Here is a 16,259-nt window from a genome sequence, read left to right on the forward strand (position 1 = left end):
CACTGCTTTGTTATTTTGCATAGCAACCACCATATGTACCCTAGCAACACCCAAGCAACCACCTTAATTACGATAGCAACACCCTAGCAACCATCTTAATTACCATAGCAACCATCTTATTTACCCTAGCAACCACCTGTATAATGTCAAGCTAGCAACCACCATAGCAACCAACATGCTTACCCTAACAACCACCATAGCAACCGTGTTATTTTAATAGCAACCACCATATCTACCCTAGCAACACCATAGCAACCATTCAAATTACCCTAGCAACAACCTAGCAACCACCACAATATGAACATAGTAACCACCATAGCAACCACGGTATTTAGCATAGTAAACGCCATATGTACCCTAGCAACGCTATTACTGACCTCACCAACATATGTGTGTTTTTTGGCTAAAAATTGAAAAATGGCTAAATGTTAAATAGTCAAAAAATATTTTTTTGCAGACACAATGCTTTGCGTTACAGCTAGAGGGATGAAACTGTGCACACTCCATGTGGGTCATGTGCAGAATGTCTGACTTGAATTTCAGCCTTGTAGCTCCATGCTACCACCCACAACTCCACCTCTGAAGTGGAAGTGGTCAACTTTTTTTTATGTTTTTCCTTCACAGTTTTTTTGTGAGTGTCTCAGAGATCCCACCTTTGGGAGAGTTGTCAGGGGCCTCAAGGCGGTGCCTTGCGCCTTGGTCCCATCCCTCTAGCACCTAGCGTTACCACCCCAGAAGAGAGAAACCTTGTACGTTTCAAACTGTTTATCTCCTTCCGGGAATAATCCACCATCTCCAAACTGAGCCAGGCTTGTTTGTGATGTCCAGTTGTTCAACATATTCTGATTTCATACTGATCGGACCAACATAAGTGTGTTTTTTGGCTAAAAATGTAAAAATGGCTAAACGTTTGCGATTCCACTCTTTTGTTATTTTCCATAGCAACCACCATATGTACCCTAGCAACACCCAAGCAATAACTTATTATAGCTTAAATCACATCTCCACACTACAGGCGTTCAAAAAATATATCATTTAGGCTATCTACGGTAGGTATGGTTATGGTAGGTATGGTTATGGATATGGTTTGCATGGCTGAAACTGCTTTGCCTTTGAGTTGGAGCTCAAAACGTATCGTGTACCTCGTTTGCCAATATGCAAAATAGAGCCATGTATAGATTTATGTCCTCCAATGTTTGCAGGAAAGTGGGACATGTCCTATTGTATGTTAAATCACACCTACAACTGATCGTATGATATGCAATGTCTGCAGGAAAGTAGGTCAGGCTTTCAGAATATATACAGTGGGACATGTCTCAATTCATGTTAAATGTTCATCATTTTCTTCATAATTAAAGGTTTGAAGAGACAGAGGACGGTGGTGCAAAAGAGGAGGGCCAGCCGGGCCTCGTGGAGTTCAATCAGTGGCAGGGTATTTTTTAGCCTGACAGTGTAGCTGTAATGTTAAAGTTGGTGACTTTGGAGAGCTAGACGGTAAAGATGTGCACCTGCTAATATTGGGTACAGTGAAGAAAGAAAGGGAGGGAGGCTGCTTTTAAAAGAGAGGGAAAGTATAATATTTTTTATATTGTTTTCAGATGAAGAATTGGTGCAGTGGTGAGGCTGGAGCACCCCTGGCTTTTGCCGTATGGGTTGACTTCAGCAGTGAGTCACCCACCTTCAATTTCACAGGTATATGTAATATTTATTCAACAACATTTCAATGATTAGATCAGTGGCGATTGCTGCTCTTTGGAACAGGGGAAGCAGTGATAAAAATGGTCAATTATTAAATTAATATTATTAAAGTGCTATATTGTTCTTTGAGGGCAAAAATTATCCCAAAACCCAGAATAGGCCAAACAGTAGGCTAGAGTTGGCATGGCAGACATGGCATAATGTAGCCTACACCGTTACATAGCACGCCAACTAACGGTGTCCAGCCTCTATGACGGTTCCTCCAATCATCATACAGAAGCTCGGCGTCCGGGCCATCCCACTGTCCCATTCACTCCCAGAGACGCCGGGCTTCCCTGGAAATGACGATTTTGTCGCGCTTGTCCAATAAACGTGTAGCTTTTCTGCACTGAGATCAGCCCACTCTGTAGTGCCATTGAAAGTCCAGTGAAGCCGAGTGTCTATGGGTTTTTTGCATGGTTTTTTGATGGATCGTGTCGTCACAGCAATGTATTACGGGTGCGAAATCACGATAAATGACCGGCAAAACCTTACTGCTGAACAAACTAGCCATGAAGATGAACAATTTTTCAGCATGTTCTAGTTGGAATATAGTAGGCTAGAAGCTAATGTAATAGTGTTATTTGATGTGATTTCCCGTGATATTTTAGAGGAGGCTGCGCTTCCCCTGTAGTCTTAGAGCAATCGCCTCTAGATTAGATCTATCGAAGATGACATTCAATGGAAGAACAATTATTTTAGTATGGTCACAATCTGGCCCTGAGTTTTGATAAAAATTATATTGACATGGCAACACAAACCTAATTGATAATGGATTTTAAGGGGGGGGGGGGGGGGGGGGGTTCGGTTACGGTTCATTTAGGGCCAAAGTATCTTGAGGCCTTTTGGACCAATGACAGGAAGGCTGAGCTGCTGAACATGTACACTAATAGGGGTGTGTCAAGTGGTATGTATAAATGAAAGTGGTGTTAAGGTTTGTTTCTGTGTCAATCCTTTCTTGAAGTTCAGAAAAGGAACCTTAACATTTGTTTTTAATGACACTGAGCTGTCTTACAGATGCTTTGGGGGGTGAGAGGCCATACGTTGACCCTGATATCAGTGGCACACATTGCCGGATGGCAATTGGCCGTCTGATAAAAGAAGATGGTATGACTGGCATTCTATGTTTTCAATTTCCTTATTTAAAGATCAAAATGATGCAGACTACTGAATCTGATTACAGTACACTTTAACACCCTTCTATCTCAGCACTGAGTCAGGGTTTGTCTCGGCCTGAATATCTGTCACAACACAGGCCGCCTTGGTGGCCTGAGGAGTTGCCCTTTGCCTCAGTCAGTGACGGTACGTTAATATTGAATAACCAGCTGTTACTGTTTCAACTGCATGCACACAGCTGTTGCAACATGATTTGACTTTAACTTTGTTCCTCACTATGGTCATTTTGATACACTTTGATGCATTTTTTAAAGGAAAAGGTGAAGGGCGTAAAGCTTTCACTGCTGAAAAGCTGAGGCAGGTGGTACGCTCATACAATGCGTATTACAATCTCCAGGTATATATACAGTACAATTGTATGAACCTGTCTAAAACCTTTTGCATACCAGTGTGTTTTACAGACTAAAACAGATTTGTACACACATATCTAACAATAATGTGCTTTTCCTTTAATCTGTTGAGCTGCAGCAGTCTGTTGAGGCACCACCATCACCCCCATCACCCCCATCACCAGCAGCAGCAGCAGCAGCAGAAACACCTGCTGCGCCTCTCACCCCCCTCACCCCCTCCAACCCCCACCCCATGAGGTAAGGACGCTGGGGCACAGCGCCTCTCACCCCCCCACTAGCCACCCCTCTCCCCCATGAGGCAAGGACGCCCGGGCACAGCGCCCCCCCCCACAACCCACCCCCATGAGGCAAGGACACTGGGCACCAGCAGCAGCATCACTACCAGCAGCAGCATCACCACTAGCAGCCTTTAATGCAGATTTCAATCTCCAGGTATATATGTACAATTCTATCAAGCTGTCTAGATTGCTGTAGTTTTGCTTCATTCCTTAAAAACACAGAAAATACTTAAAAAGAGAAGGATGAATGCCCTGCTGGTCAGTTTTGACCTACGCGACAGCCCTGCAAAGTACCATCCACACAGCCATTCGGCTGCATTTTCTGACAGTTTTGGATGCACAAGTTCATGGATCAAACCAAGTTGGGTTGATGATGCCATCCCAAACCCTCAAAAGCTTCCTCTATGCCTTTAAGTCCATGTCAAATGTTTTTTGCCAAAGTTTAAACTATTGCTTTACGTTCTCATCATGTCATGCTCATCCAAATGTAGGCTACACATGGTCATTATGCCCAGTTGAGGAAAAATGTAAATATTCAGAGGGTGAAATAAAATAGCATATGTTGTTCATCCGGATGCAAGGAAGCATCTCAAGAATTTTTAATGCCCCAGGCAGGGCTCCAGACTAACTTTTTGCACTGGTTGCACTGGTGCACCTAACTTTTTTTCTTAGGTGCACCAGCACAAAAGTTAGGTGCACCATTTTCAACCACATCGCATTTAACACCGCAGCAGGTTCACTTTTTTTCCTTAATTACTGTCCTATATAGGTTGTCCTATGACTTATGATTTACAATTCTACAAGAAAAGTAACTTAATGAAGTGTTGGTGGTGCTTTAAGTGCTTCACTGAGCTGAAATTTAAACTTAAAACATCTCAAGATGAATTAAATAAAAATAACAGTGAGTAAATTAACAGTGCATGTCTTTTAAGGGCTTCAAACTGCACATCTCATGGCTCAATGTCTTACATACTATCCTTCATGATCTTTAGGCCTTGGCTAAACCAGCTCGCCATAGCATCTTCCATAGAAATGTATATGAGCACAATTTAAAGAGGGATTTTTATGTGATTTTGAAATGATGATTGCAATAATCATTTGACAGCCCCACAATGCAATTTACTTTTTAATTTTAGTATTTTTAAAATTTCAATAAGAACATCACTATGGTTAATGCAGTAACAAAATGGTAGGCCTATTATTATAGGCTATTGCAATGACTTGCCATGCTCGATCTAAATGTGTCTATTCAATTCACCGTACACAATGACCACAGTTATACATGCAGGGAATATTCGGGCATTTAAATGTAGCAGCGATATTCGGTTTGCGCCAAATACCGGATTAAATTGACTGATGCCATCAGAATGAGTTTACACAACTCGCGCGCAAAACAAATATTGCTGTTGAAAACCGGGTTACTCCCTGCATGTAACTGCGGTCAATGACGCACTCCTTTTCGGCGATATCTGTATCTGTCGTTCGGGAAGGCCTTGTATGCATTGTTCACAATTTTAAGACGTCTTTTCATCTGCAATGACTCCAAGATTTGGCGCAAGTGGCATTCCTGTACATCGGGTTTACGTTCAAACTATTTTTCTGGTGAATAATTATTTCGGACTGAACTTGGTGAAGGGAAGTTTTACTAGGCCTATCGTAGGCAACAATAAACTTGATCATCATCTCGGGCTCGTCTGATCGGTTTGCTGCTGCCAGCCGCCGAAAGGCAGTGGGGAGAGGGGACATTTATCTCGACCTATGTGACCACACTGTAATGCAACTACATCCACTCTGTTTATCTGACGGGTCTCTGACCTCTGTCTCTCTATCTGCAACACACGCATTTTCAAATTTACACACAGGCACTGGGCCACAGCCAATCAGAGGGGAGGTCCCGCCCTTCACTATCTGTGATTTGTTTAAACCACGAAATTGGCCAAATATGTGTCTGTTATTGAACCAAAGGTAGAGTTTCAATGCGGACACTTTTTCCTCTCTCGAATAGCTGGTTGCACCGGTGCGACCTCCGATTTTTTTTAGTCGCACTTTTGAAAAATTAGGTCGCATATGCGACCAAATTGGTCGCACTCTGGAGCCCTGGCCCCAGGTACCCCGGTTACCTCAGTAGCGCCCCTCAAAGGTGTAAAAATGTAATATTTTGAGTTTCCTGAATTGTGGAACCACTGGTCAGATTTGTCTGAAATTTGGTATGCTTATTACTTAAGATATGTGTTATAAATAATGTTTCTGTCATTTGTGTACCTCATGTGCAAAAATGGGAAAATTACATTTATTTTTAAATATTACAAATGTTGCAAGCTTTTGACTTTATAGTCAAGCAGGTGATACATCTTAATAATTCAAGCATGTTTCTCATGTTATGTATAAAAATATTTTTGTAATTTTGAAATTATAGCTATTTCTTTAATTAGACTACATGCCCCATGACGTGTAGCGTTCATTTCAACGCTGCTTTATAACAATGGCGCCGAATTTGTAGTTCATTAAAACGGTTTTGTATTAAAACATAGACAAATTATTGTTAGGATGCAAAACACTGGCACAGACTACTTTTGCTGGGTATATGTAGGGAAACAGTTAAAGCAAGTTGGTACATGACTCACGACATTGGCATTCAATGAAAATAAGTATAATTCCACAAAATATCGAAAAACGTGTTGGCTACTTCTGACCCTTGTTGCTAGGCAACGCCCCGTAGGCTACCTGCTTGTCTGAAGAATAAGGAGGCTCGTTATCCTATCTTTGGTGTTCAAAGCAACATATAAATAGATAACAATATAACACTTAAATTGAAAGGGAACAAATGAACATGTTGGTCAGACTGTAATAACAGGCATGCAAACTGGTCAGGGGTGAAAAAGGTGAGAAGGGCACGCAAAGTGACAATAGTGCATAGCTTCCACGGAGTATCAAATGGCCCAAAACCAGAGATTTACAAAGAAAACAAACTATAAAATCACTAACAAATTTGTTGTGGCCAAAAATATCATATGTATGATAAAAATAAGTGAATATAAAAAAGTGTCTTCTTCTCCTATTTCTCCTTAAGTGTGAGGGGCCCGTTGCACTGTTTGGCAGCATGCTTCAGCATGGCCCTCCTCTCCTCCTAAGCAATCTACATGAGTTTTCTTTCTTTCTTTTTTCTCTGTGCCTGAAGTTCAGACATTTCTGAAGATTTCAGGCCTATTGGACATGAAGGCATAGTATTAGAATAAAGATGATGAGTTTGAATATTTGTTGAACCAAACCAGGTGAAACTTGCTTGAGACACACACTATTTCAGACTAACATTATATAAAATAGGGTAGACTAGACTAATTTGTAAAATCGATTTGAAATGTTTCAACTTCCTATGGAATGGGCATTTTTGTGTCTAGACCAGGTCTTGTGAAGCCGTGTGCAAAAGTAGATCAAAATAAAATGAAAAATTAGTCATTTAGACCATTATTTGCTAAGGTATGTTCATGCGTTTTGTAAAATGCCCAATGGAAACTCCCCATAGGACTTTTGGTTACCCAAAATGCATACTGACAATAAAAGCCTTACTGTGTGGTTTCTGGACTATTTGGATTGTTTGTCAGAGGTTCTGATGGAATGACTACACTATGGAATAATTACAGAAATGTATTTGCATTTTCTTTGTTGGTTCAATGGGTGTGGATAAGATGGATTATACATCTGCACAACAAATATTGGATAAAACAATGGATAAAAATATGGATTCCTGTGACTATTTCAATACCCAATTTGCTGCATCTATCTTATTGATAAGGATACAGCTAGAAGCTAGAAGGTAGGGAAGCACCGGAGGGGGAGGAGGGCAATTTGATACAATTTAATTGAGACATAGTAAGATTAATCTGATAATGTAAAGCACTATACAGATTGTACATGAAAAAGGTTGTCATATATGGATTCCCAAGTGTCCAAGCTTTCAAATGGTGTATAACATTACTATGCTACATATCAATATGGTGCATTTGATTTATAATGTTGGGGGAGAGGGGGGTGGGTGTGTTGTGGAGTATGGCAAGCCGATTGAGCATTTATTCAGATATCTTGATATCAGGCATAATTGTCATGTACACGCAAGCCATTTCTGTCCACTAGTTAACTAGTGAGCCATTTCTGTGCTCACTAGTTAACTAGTAAGGCCCAAATTCTCTCTAGTTAACTAGTTCATATGTTTCATATCTTACTAGTTAACTAGTAATGCTCAGCATGTTCACTAGTTAACTAGTGGACACTGAAATGTGCACTAGTTAACTAGTTTAAAGACTTCTATATTTTACTAGTCAACTAGTAAGGTACAAAAATGTTTACTAGCTGACTACTGAATGTCAAATTCCCACTTGTTAACTTCTATGTAATTTGGCCAGCCACTTGGGCATTTATTCTGATATCTTGATATGAGGCCAACATGCAAGCCATTTTTGTCAACTAGTTAACTAGTGAGCCATGTTTGTGCACACTAGTTAACTAGTGACAGCATAAATGCCCGCTAGTTAACTAGTGAACACATATTAGCTTCACTAGTTAACTAGTGAGAGCCAGAAATGTCCACTAGTTAACTAGTAAAGGCCAAAATGCATACCAGTCAGCTAGTTGAAGGCTTTTGGGTCTCACTAGTTAACTAGTTGGAGTAGGTCAATGTCACTAGTTAACTAGTGAACCATAAATGGCTTACTAGCTAGCTAGGTGATGGCAGCAGGCTCACTAGTTAACTAGTTGATGCATCCTTTGTCCAAACTAGTTAACTAGTGAGGTCATAAATGTATACTAGTAAACTAGTTGAAGCCTAAATTCACACTAGTCAGCTAGTGGCGCAGAATTAAAATTAGGAGGCGGAGAACTCTGGAAATTGAGGCTTTCTATTGGCTCCCTATGTCCAAATAGAACATGACAACCAATCACAGCGCAGAATTTCACAAAATCCCACCCACAACATTTGCATATGGCACACAAGTTAACATGCTGGTCAAAGGAACTTTAACTAGTAAACTAGTGGCTTCAGTGTGACACTTACATGTAAACTAGTGAAGGCAGAACTGCTCACTAGTTAACTAGTGAAGACACAAATGCCCACTAGTTAACTAGTGAGGTCTAAAAAGTGTCACTAGTTTACTAGTGTGCACCAAAACACCCACTAGTGAACTAGTGATGGCAATTTCCATTCGACTAGTTAACTAGTGAGGTGCAAAAAGTGTCACTAGTTTACTAGTGTGCCCCAAAATGCCCACTAGTTAACTAGTGAAGGCCATTTCAGCCCCACTAGTTAACTAGTGAGATGCCAAAATGGTCACTTGTTAACATGTAAAGGCCAAAATACCCACTAGTTTACTAGTGAGGGTGTTGTGGGCCTTACTAGTTAACTAGTGGCATGTATATTTTGTTCACTAGTTAACTAGTTACACCTAAAAAGAGAAACAAGCTGACCGTTTTTGTCCACTAGTTAACTAGTGGAACAATTGAAGTCTCACTAGTTTGCATGTGTGGCAGTGAAGCAGCTCACTAGTTAACTAGTGCCTGAAACGGCTATTATGCAAATTTTAATGAGAGGGTGGGTAGAAGACTCCTATTGGATATTATGTAAGAATCCCACCCAGTCTAAATGTAAATTTACTGTTCATAGCCTCGCGATCAGGTCCTGATGGGTGCCCCTAGTGGCTAAAGTGACACACTGCTCTGCAACGGTACTTCAGTATAGTAAAGCAGAGCCTGCAGTATGCAGTATCTCATATTCTGTCAAAATGGTTTTTAATAATAACAGGGAAACCCCATGCTTTAACAAGTGAGCTCTTAGTGATCCACACCAAAGATTCAAGGGATTGATTTTAATATTAGGCCTATTCTTTGTTTATTGTTGCTAGGCAACCACAGACATAAATGTATCCATTCAGTCACGCTTTTCTGATTAATAATTGAAAAACAAAAGATTGTACACATTAACTGCACATAGTTTCAAAAGTAATTAAAAGCTCAAAGATCAAGAAAAAAACTCCATGCACTTGTAAGGAATTGAACCCTGGTCTCCCACACGAAGTCCTGCTGCTTAACCCCTTGAGCTAGTCTTGCCACATCAGCAATGCTATCATCAATGTTCATGTTACTGAAACGTTTTGTTGCTAAGCAACCATATACAAATGCCTCCAGTTTTATCGCGATTTTCAGACTAATAACTGAAAAACTAAAGATTGTAGACATTAACTGAACGAAGATTACAGCAATACACCACAACTTTGTCACTAGACGTGTTATCAAAACATATTTTTATGCTCAAACGATCTTAGTTTATAAAAGTTTGCTCTTAGAACAGCCTGGACGAAGTCAGCCATGTTTTCTAGGTTTCTGAGCCCTAAATGGACCAATCAAAATCCTTGTTCCGCCTTCTTCATTTGCATGCAAGTGCGACATTGCGCACTAGTAAACTAGTGGCCAATGTTACGTGCCACTAGTTAACTAGTTGCACAAAATGCCAGCCGTTTGTGTATTTATTCAAATTCCACTAGTTTACTAGTGTGAGGGGCATTTTTCTCCTGCTAGTTCATTATGGACAGTGTTTTGTCCTCACTAGTTAACATGTAAGGCTCAAAATGCCCTCTATAAAGTAGTGAAAGGCATTAATAATGCAGATATGCTCACTAGTTAACTAGTAAGCATGTCCTGTTCCATTACTAGTAAACTAGTAAGGCCAAACATGTCAACTAGTTAACTAGTGAAGGCCAATGTGTCATGTAGTTAACTAGTAAGAGTACCTTTTGCATTACTAGTAAACTAGATAGCTCCAAAAACAGCCACTAGAGTGTGTGTCTTGTGCGCACTAGTTAACTAGTGAGCTGCTTTACTGCCACACATGCAAACTAGTGAGACTTCAATTGTTCCACTAGTTAACTAGTGGACAAAAACGGTCAGCTTGTTTGTGTTTTTAGGTGTAACTAGTTAACTAGTGAACAAAATATGCATGCCACTAGTTAACTAGTAAGGCCCACAACACCCTCACTAGTAAACTAGTGGGCATTTTGGCCTTTACATGTTAACATGTGAGCGTTTTGGCATCTCACTAATTAACTAGTGGGGCTGCAATGGCCTTCACTAGTTAACTAGTGGGCATTTTGGGGCACACTAGTAAACTAGTGACACTTTTTGCACCTCACTAGTTAACTAGTCGAATGGAAATTGCCATGACTAGTTCACTAGTGGGTGTTTTGGTGCACACTAGTAAACTAGTGACACTTTTTAGACCTCACTAGTTAACTAGTGGGCATTTGTGTCTTCACTAGTTAACTAGTGAGCAGTTCTGCCTTCACTAGTTTACATGTAAGTGTCACACTGAAGCCACTAGTTTACTAGCTAGAGGGTCATTCCGTGTCAAATCACCCAGTGGCTGGCAGGTGACCCTCTCCCAAAAAATCTGAAAAAAATCACAGGTGTTTGAAGACCAAACCTATGCATAAATCTTAAATAGTATATCTGTATCACTAATGGTTCCAAAACTACAGCCCTTTCAAGTTTCAAGTCATTTTAAGCATCGTGGTGAACAATCCTTTTTGTTCAACTTCCAACATTATTGGCTCTTTTGGTATTTCACACACATTAGTGAAACTATGTGAATAGAAGTACATTTTCCTGTTGAATTAAAAAATCCAATCAAATCAGGTGTATCTTGTGTAATTCCCCCTCTGCAAAGCTCTGAAAATGGCTATAAATTCATAATTTAAAAAACATCACCACCTTTGAGGGCTTCTCATTCAAAAAGTATGTGATACAAATTCATCAGATTTTTTTCCCACTCATGTATGGATTATAAGGTCATGTCCATGCATTAACTTTGGTTGTTAACATTATCATATTGTCAGAGCATTTTTATTAAATTGGGCTTGATTTTCAAAAAGCCCGTCTTCATCTTCTCATTTCACCACGTGGACAGTTAACAGGATTTTTTTTAATTTTACCATATATCATTCTGTATGTGAGGATCATCTGCCCAAAATGTGGGCTTGTTGCTGAGTTTCTTCATTGAGATAAGATTTTTTACAAATATTGTCTATAAATCCACTGAATTTGTACTTTATCTGCAGTACCACTTTGCACCACACGTGAACGGTAATGTGTTTCTTTTTAATAAACTGCCTGTACACTTACAAAGTTCTCAATGCTTCGGTTTACATGTAGAGACCCTCATTATGCTACTGTGTAAGTGTGGTGCTATTTTGAGCCTTGTTAGTGGTATAGAAATAGCGATTTCTTTCTACTGTATGTGTGCCCCGAAGGCTAGCGTTAAACACTAATTAGCGGTTTGCAATAAAACTGGTCACATTCGACTAGCATGAAAATAAATCCCAGTGAACGGTCGAACTCGTACAAATGTGTTATTAACCCCTAGGTTCATTTTGCGCCGGAATTGTCCTTTAACTAGTGAGGCCCAAAAGCCTTCAACTAGCTGACTGGTATGCATTTTGGCCTTTACTAGTTAACTAGTAGACATTTCTGGCTCTCACTAGTTAACTAGTGAAGCTAAAATGTGTTCACTAGTTAACTAGTGAGCCTTTTGGCTACCACTAGTTAACTAGTGTGCATATTTTGGCCCTCACTAGTTAACTAGTTCACACAAACATGGCTCACTAGTTAACTAGTTGACAAAAATGGCTTACATGTACATGACAATTATGCCTGATATCAAGATATCAGAATAAATGCTCAATCGGCTTTCCATAGTGGAGGGCACACTGTTTCATAACAAGTGTTATCCTGCAGCCTAGGTTACTTACAGATTGTGGCATTGTGCTAGTTAGTTTGTTTAACCAACCAAAAAAAGTTGTGTTGTGTGAATAGTGTTCACACTACATGTTAAACTGTAGCCTACCCTATAGGCACAGGCTACTTCAGATCAGGTCACTGAACGTTTCTTAAAGACATGTCAATCAACACTGATTTTGTCTCTGAGCAAGATCAGTATAGCAAAGGCTAATGTGAATAATTTAAGAGTTAAACGTTTTGCACAGCCCAGTTTAGGAGACATTTAACTCATTAGGTTATTCACATTAGCCTTTGCTATACTGATAAGGTCTGTGTATTTGCTTCACCTTTTGCCGATCTAGACCAAGTACAGCACGTAACCTATTCATCAAATTAACTCGTTGGGTCAATATTTCTGTCTCATATCGCTAACTTTAACAACATTCAAACAAAACCGCCAATGCTACGTTGCTACACTAACCTCAACGTCTTTTGCTAACAGAAGTTGAAAGTTTCAATTAGCCCACCTGTGACATCTCTAGGCACCTCTCCTCGCCGTGCTCACATTCCAGCTGACATTTCAGACGCATCTAGGCCTATCTGCGCTCACAAAAGGAGGATAGCCTACCTGCGCGAGCGTTCTGTTCACGTTGCCTCTGCAGCAACAAGCTTCCACTGATGTTTAGTAAACGCCCCCCCCAAATATTTTCTCATCAGTTCTGCACAAACCACATAAGTCAGTCATTTTGGATTCAAAACGGCGAATTTCGCCGAAAGGTGAGGAGTTTGCATGCCTGAATAAGGACAATAGCAATAGGCTAATAAACAAATGCCCATTCAATCAATGATATAATAACAAGTTATAGTGCTTTACTGCTTAATGGACTGCATGTTGAACAAACGTGCCTTTAGACGCCTTTTAAAAACACTGTAAACTATCACAGGAACAGAGAGCACTGTGCAACTTATTGCACCCACATGGAACCACTGAGGAAGTCTTGAATAGCGTTCATGAGTAGGCCTAGTCGACAGAACAAATGGTAATCAGAAGACAGCAGTGGGCGGTTGGGGAAGTACATCTTGATCGATCACTGAATTAAAATAACAAGGAGCAGATCCAGTCAGTGTCCTATAGGCCAAAGTGAGAGATTTAAATGTAATGCTGGCTACTACAGGGGTAGTGTAGGAGAATAGGCCTAGGAGTGGATATGCATGCCCGATATCCATAGGCCCACCCCATCTTCCTCCTTGCTGGAACAGTTGGCTATATAATGTATTTTCACTGTAGGCCTATTAGGACACATTATCTATGTATCTATCTAATTGTGGTAGCCATAGTACATGTGAGATTACAACAATAATAATGAATGTAATAATACAAACTGAAATGACTAATGAGTAAATGAATGAATGCCTATTTCCCATTGTCCTGTTCTGTTTACGATACACCAAAACTGTCACACTTGGATATTGAATCAATTACGATGAAAAACACGTAGCTTATCAACAAACAAAGAAAAGTGAGATGCTTTAGGATGATAGATGCTTTACTTTTCCAAAAGATGTTGACATATTAAAGGAAATGACATAGTATGCATTGTGATCCTTCTTTATAATCTGCCACTGCTGCTGGTGGTGTTTGTGGTGCTGATGGTGTTTGTGCTGCTGTTGGTGCTGCTCCTGCCACTGACACAGCTGCAGCTGGTACTGCTACTGTTGCTGGTGGTGCCTCAACAAACTGCTGCACATTCTCTGACTAAGGGAAAAGCGCATCGTTGTTAGATATGTATATACAAATGTCTTTAAACACAATGGTTGCACTTGAAATCATTCATCCTTCTCTTTTTAAGTATTTTCTGTGTTTTTAAGGAATGAAGCAAAACTACAGCAATTTAGACAGCTTGATACAATTGTACATATATACCTGGAGATTGAAATCTGCATTAAAGGCTGCTAGTGGTGATGCTGCTGCTGGTAGTGATGCTGCTGCTGGTGCCCAGTGTCCTTGCCTCATGGGGGTGGGTTGTGGGGGGGGGCGCTGTGCCCGGGCGTCCTTGCCTCATGGGGGAGAGGGGTGGCTAGTGGGGGGGTGAGAGGCGCTGTGCCCCAGCGTCCTTACCTCATGGGGTGGGGGTTGGAGGGGTGAGGGGGGTGAGAGGCGCAGCAGGTGTTTCTGCTGCTGCTGGTGTTGCTGCTGCTGGTGTTGCTGGTGATGGGGGTGATGGGGGTGATGGTGGTGCCTCAACAGACTGCTGCAGCTCAACAGATTAAAGGAAAAGCACATTATTGTTAGATATGTATGTATAAATCTGTTTTAGTCTGTAAAACACACTGGTATGCAAAAGGTTTTAGACAGGTTCATACAATTGTATATATACCTGGAGATTGTAATATGCATTGTATGAGCGTACCACCTGCCTCAGCTTTTCAGCAGTGAAAGCTTTACGCCCTTCACCTTTTCCTTTAAAAAATGGCAAACAATGCATCAAAGTGTATCAAAATGACCATAGTGAGGAACAAAGTTAAAGTCAAATCATGTTGCAACAGCTGTGTGCATGCAGTTGAAACAGTAATAGTTGGTTATTCAATATTAACGTACCGTCACTGACTGAGGCAAAGGGCAACTCCTCAGGCCACCAAGGCGGCCTGTGTTGTGGCAGATATTCAGGCCGAGACAAACCTTGACTCAGTGCTGAGATAGAAGGGTGTTAAAGTGTAATCAGATTCAGTAGTCTGCATCGTTTTGATCTTTAAATAAGGAAATTGAAAACATAGAATGCCAGTCATACCATGTTCTTTTATCAGACGGCCAATTGCCATCCATGTGTGCCACTGATATCAGGGTCAACGTATGGCCTCTCCCCCCAAAGCATCTGTAAGACAGTACGCTCAGTGTCATTAAAAACAAATGTTAAAGGAATTATCCGGAGTAAAATGCACTTTAGATCGATTTCCGGATGATTGGGGGTACATACGTTGAGTTGACATCAAAATTATGTCATTCGGATGTGTTTTGAGAAAGTTCGATTGTACCGTTTTCAGTCACAACTCGTAGCCTGGAAGTGAGCGGGGCATTTCAATTGCGCCGCTACAAAACGCTATTTTTGTACCTCTTCTACAGTTCCAAACAACATAACACCTACGTGGTAGTGAGTAGAGGGTCCCTAAAGCCAAACTGAAGTATCCCGAGGTCTTTATGTGGTCGAATAGAGAGTCCAGAATGAATTTCATCAAGCCAGTACCTTTACAGAAATGTTGCCATCTTTGCCGCCACTTTGAGGGGAAAGTCCGTAGGAGTCTTATTGCTGAGTGTGTTGTAACACGCTCTGGAAATTCACAATTTCGTCGCCGTTTTAAAAAAAAAAAAAACATAGTCCAGTATTTCTTTCGAAATTGAAATGAAGTTGTATGGACTGGACTATGTTTTTTTTTTTTAAAACGGCGACGAAATTGTGAATTTCCAGAGCGTGTTACACAGCAATAAGACTCCTACGGACTTTCCCCTCAAGGTGGCGGCAAAGATGGCAACATTCCCGGAAAGGTACTGGCTTGATGAAATTCATTCTGGACTCTCTATTCGACCACATAAAGACCTCGGGATACTTCGGTTTGGCTTTAGGGACCCTCTACTCAATACCACGTAAGTGTTATGTTGTTTGGAACTGTAGAAGAGGTATAAAAATAGCGTTTTGTAGCGGCGCAATTGAAATGCCCCGCTCACTTCCAGGCTACGAGTTGTGACTGAAAACGGTACAATCGAACTTTCTCAAAACACATCCGAATGACATAATTTTGATGTCAACTCAACGTATGTACCCCCAATCATCCGGAAATCGATCTAAAGTGCTTTTTACTCCGGATAATTCCTTTAAGGTTCCTTTTCTGAACTTCAAGAAAGGACTGACACAGAAACAAACCTTAACACCACTTTCATTTATACATACCACTTGACACACCCCTA

At 40.6% G+C, this 16,259-nt stretch overlaps 2 long non-coding RNA genes across 4 annotated transcripts; one reads left to right on the plus strand and one right to left on the minus strand.

Moving 5' to 3' along the window:
* The first annotated feature begins 1,602 nt into the window (after positions 1 to 1,602).
* LOC143116509 (uncharacterized) lies at positions 1,603 to 3,490 on the plus strand. 2 transcript variants are annotated; one of them, XR_012985816.1, is made up of 5 exons: positions 1,603 to 1,692; positions 2,561 to 2,644; positions 2,755 to 3,039; positions 3,168 to 3,250; positions 3,376 to 3,490. It is a non-coding gene; the product is annotated as an uncharacterized LOC143116509 (long non-coding RNA). The 2 variants fall into 2 exon arrangements; XR_012985815.1 differs by having other exon boundaries at positions 3,382 to 3,460.
* A 10,994-nt stretch (positions 3,491 to 14,484) lies between these two features.
* LOC143116510 (uncharacterized) lies at positions 14,485 to 15,051 on the minus strand. Of its 2 annotated transcripts, none has more exons than XR_012985817.1 (3): positions 14,898 to 15,051; positions 14,677 to 14,759; positions 14,485 to 14,550 (listed from the first exon to the last, which is right to left on the minus strand). It is a non-coding gene; the product is annotated as an uncharacterized LOC143116510 (long non-coding RNA). The 2 variants fall into 2 exon arrangements; XR_012985819.1 differs by having other exon boundaries at positions 14,513 to 14,556.
* Between the last annotated feature and the right edge of the window lie 1,208 nt (positions 15,052 to 16,259).

Source organism: Alosa pseudoharengus, unplaced genomic scaffold (genome assembly GCF_046254945.1).
Source record: "Alosa pseudoharengus isolate Yale_2024_CS ecotype anadromous, Long Island Sound unplaced genomic scaffold, YU_APseudo_1.1 YU_APseudo_1.1_scf_11, whole genome shotgun sequence".
Taxonomy (NCBI): domain Eukaryota; kingdom Metazoa; phylum Chordata; class Actinopteri; order Clupeiformes; family Clupeidae; genus Alosa; species Alosa pseudoharengus.